The following is a 4,532-nucleotide window of genomic DNA, read 5'->3' as shown; positions in this document are numbered from 1 at the left end:
GGGCAAGGGAAGGTGGCGGTCGGAAGTGGATCGCTATCCATATCCGACGAGCCCAGGGAGCCGTCCGACGATACATTGATATGGGCTCGTGGCGGCCTGCATAATCATATTCGGCGTTGAGGAAAGCAATGCGACAAAGGAATGCTATGAGTTACTCTAGTATCTGAATACTTACAAACTCCCCAGGGGCTTGGCCCTGGGCAACCACTCGTCTTCGCCTTCGGTGGCGGCGGTGGAGCTGTCCGGAAGGAGAGTCTTTCCCTTCTTGGACCCTTCCGCCCCCCAGTTGGGGTGGCCTTCCTTTTCTTGTCTCCCCCAACTGAAGGGGGAGCATCTTCTCTTCCTCCTCGTCTTCGGGGGAGGAGTGTGCCGCAGAGTCATCGGACGATGTGTCCGATAACACTGGGCGTCGGGAACTCTTTCGGGTTCCCTTGGCCTTCTTGGTCTTCTCCGGCACCTTGTAAGGAGCCGGAGTCTGCATCTCCGTTAGGAGAGCATTTGCTGGGCCTTCGGGCAAAGGAGCCGGACAGTCGATCTGTCCGGGCGTTTCTTGCCAGTCCTGTCAAAGGAACCGGAGCTTAGATCCCGCATAGAGTCAAACTATGAAAAACAAGTATCCTGTAAGAGGTAAAACAGCTTACCGCGCTGGCTTGGTGCTTCGCGCAGAATCCGCGATCCTCGGTAATAGGAGGAGGAACCTCGGCACCCTTGAATAGCACCTTCCAGGCATCCTCGTGTGTTGCATCGAAGAGCCTGTTCAGAGTTTGGTGGTGGGCCGGGTCGAACTCCCACAAGTTGAAGGCCCGTTGTTGACACGGGAGGATCCGGTGGATGAGCATGACCTGGACTACGTTGACAAGTTTGAGCTTCTTGTTCACCATGTTTTGAATACATGTTTGGGGTCCGGTCAGCTCTCCTGAACTACCCCAGGACAGGCCCTTCTCTTTCCAGGAGATGAGCCACATGGGGATGCCAGATCGGAACTCGGGGGCCGTTGCCCATCCAGGGTCACGCGGCTCGGTGATGTAGAACCAACCCGATTGCCACCCCTTTATGGTCTCAACGAAGGAGCCCTTGAGCCATGTAACGTTGGGCATCTTGCCCACCATGGCGCCTCCGCACTCCGCCTGGCGGCCACCCACTACCTTCGGCTTGACATTGAAGGTCTTCAGCCATAAGCCGAAGTGGGGCTTGATACGGAGGAAGGCCTCACACACGACGATAAATGCCGAGATGTTGAGGATGAAGTTCGGGGCCAGATCATGGAAATCCAGGCCGTAGTAGAACATGAGCCCCCGGACGAATGGGTGGAGAGGGAATCCCAGTCCGCGGAGGAAATGGGTAAGGAACACTACCCTCTCATGGGGCCTGGGGATGGGGATGAGCTGCCCTTCATCTGGGAGCCGGTGCGCGATGTCGTCGGGCAGGTATCCGGCTCTCCTCAGCTTCTTGATGTTTCCCTCCGTGACGGAGGAGACCATCCACCTGCCTCCCACTCCAGACATGGTTGGAGAAGGTCGAGGTAGGAAATGCAGACTTTGGCGCTGGAGCTCGAGTGTCCGAAAGTGGATGAGCAAAGGAGGAAGAAGGCGTGGATGAAGAGGTGAATCCTTATCCCTTTATATGGGCGGACGAAACTATGCGTCCCCACTAGCCTATCCTCCAAGCGCCGTAACCGATGGCGCGGTTGGGTTACCCATGCCCATATTGATGAGAATCCTGCGATAAGGGGACACAATCTCTACTCTGACAAGACATGTCAAAAAACTGCCTCGCGTTATGTGCGGGGCTAGTTAAAGGAAACAGTTTGAATAATCACCGGGCCATGACATAATGTCGTGTCGCCAAAACAAGTCAGCAAATTGGATTTGTGGAAATATTATTCTCTCTATGGTGGTATGTGGAACTTATTTTGCAGGGTCGGACACTACCCTTGTATTCAAATTCTTCCATGGTGTATTCGGGGGAGGAACCCGCCTTGCAGTGCCGAAGACAACACTGCGTGCCGGACTCATCGTCATTGAAAGCCTGGTTCAGGGGCTACTGAGGGAGTCCTGGATTAGGGGGTCTCCGGAGAGCCGGACTATATCCTTTGGCCGGACTGTTAGACTATGAAGATATAAGATTGAAGACTTCGTCTCGTGTCCGGATGGGACTCTCCTTGGCGTGGAAGGCAAGCTAGGCAGTACGGATATGGATATCTCCTCCTTTGTAACCGACCTTGTGTAACCCTAACCCTCTCCGGTGTCTATATAAACCGGAGGGTTTTAGTCCGTAGGACACAACAATAACATACAATCATACCATAGGCTAGCTTTTAGGGTTTAGCCTCTCTGATCTCGTGGTAGATCTACTCTTGTACTACCCATATCATCAATATTAATCAAGCAGGACGTAGGGTTTTACCTCCATCAAGAGGGCCCAAACCTGGGTAAAACTTCGTGTCCCCTGCCTCTTGTTACCATCCGCCTAGACGCACAGTTTATGACCCACTACCCGAGATCCACCGGTTTTGACACCGACAGTCTTCAACATCTGTGGACATTTTGGATCTAAGAACTCGAGTTACTTCAACAGTAGGCATTTATGGAGTGCGCTATAAATAACCAAACAAGATGGTGTATAAAGTGCCTCAAGACTGAAGTAGTAGATACAGTTTTATAATTGATGCAGTAACCCAATAGAAGCATGTTATATCGCCTTCCTCCTGTTAGTTTTTCATTGAATGGCTCGGCCTCCAGGATCTTCATTTGTATTTGAAATTTTTTAGGACCCAAAACGTTCAAAGTCTGCGCCATTCCTTGCTATAAGTTTTGCTAGCCTCTCTCGCACTCGTGCTTCAGCATCATCTTCATCTCTTCCCTTTTTCCATTCTTTTTCCTTAAAAGAAAATTATGGCACATTATAATTGACAGATTAGATTTCAAGTAGATAAGCAAGTAACTGTGGAAGGAAAAGGAACACACTTTGGTTGCTAAATTGTAGGAACGAGTGTTCCATCTATATATGTCCTACTATGAGGTATATTTCTAACACCAACAGATCTACATTAGCATCTCAGTAGGGTGGTAAAAATTGAACTTTGGTTTGAGAAACCTAATGCCACAGTTATAACGATTCAACATGTGTAGTCGTACAATCAAGCACTCTACCATATAGGAAAGTAAAACTTAGACAAGATAGCACTTGTTTGCCCCTGATGCAACCAAAGGCTAAATACAAAAGTTATATATGTTATGTTACATAGAGCAAACATTTATGTAGGCTATTAGCCTCACTTGGGTTCAAAGTGATTAAATCAGAACCGTCACCTTCAGAGAATACAAATATTACGTCAGTGCAATTAACAGAACCACCACTGATTTGACTTCCCTGGAGAAAAAGAAAGTCCACACACTCCAGCACTATTGCACTCACCAATCCCATCTAAAGAACTCCTGGCTCAATCGACTGTACGCGGATCATTATAAGAAAAATAGTAGCATCAACAACATCATCTAGGACAAAAGCAGAATCTGAAAATGAGGGCAATAAGGTATTCGTCGCACGTGCCATATATACCAGCCTAACAATCTTTGTGCCCTCGATTCTTCTCTATGGCCACGCACCTAGGGAGGAGGCTTGCTCGAGGGAGGGGGGCTCGCGAAGTAGGGTGGTCATGAGGGAACACGTTCGGCGGAGGAGGGTCGTCGCCGTTGGAGTGGCTGTTGTCCGTGTCAGTTGGGGTGGTTGGGGGCGACGACGGCAGTGGTCAGCGTAGAGGGCGGTCAGTGGCGGTGGGGTGGTAGGGGGCGATGGCGGGGCTGCGGTGGTGGGGGCGATGACGCCTGTGGCTGGGTGGAGGACGGTCGACGACAGTGGGTTGGTTTGGGCGGCGGTGCTTGCCGGCGCTGCTGTGGGGTAGTTGGCGGCAGCAACGGCAGTGGTCGGGGTGGGGACCGACATCAGAGCTGTGGTGGGGGCGATGGCTGCAGTGGTTGGGTGGGGGCGTCCGGCAGTAGATGCGATCTGGTCGAGGGTAGGAGTGGGGCGTCAATTTGGGGGCGGCTGCGGCCTCTGTGGGTGGAGGGTCGGCGCGTCTATAGTTCATTTGGGCTAGAAAATTTCATCTCTCGCACGCTTTCCCTCGCCAGCACGCGCTCATACCCATTATATTTTTGGTCTCGTGCCCAAGAGGGTCCCCGGCAGTAAATGGGCCAGGTTTGGGTTGTGCCGGCAGATTGTGTGCCTTAAAATGTACCGGCAGTGTTTGTGCCCGTGTTACTCAGGTTCTAACGACAGTTTCTGTGCCTCGAGGTACTTATGCCGGCAGTAGCAAATGTCCCGGCAGTTCATTTGCCCTTGTTCCACTATTTCTCCCGGTAGTTAACTGCCCCCAATCAAGTGTCGTGGTGCCTCCAGGACCAGACGGATGTTGATGACATGCAGCAGAGGTGCGCCATGTGGGCGACCAAGCTTCGTGACATTGAGGTCACTACTGGTATGTTGGTCAACATGTCCAATTCCATTTTGCATTTTCCAATGAGGAGATT

This window comes from Triticum aestivum, chromosome 3A (genome assembly GCF_018294505.1).
Source record: "Triticum aestivum cultivar Chinese Spring chromosome 3A, IWGSC CS RefSeq v2.1, whole genome shotgun sequence".
Classification (NCBI taxonomy): Eukaryota; Viridiplantae; Streptophyta; class Magnoliopsida; order Poales; family Poaceae; genus Triticum; species Triticum aestivum.
This window is presented reverse-complemented; position numbering follows the sequence as displayed.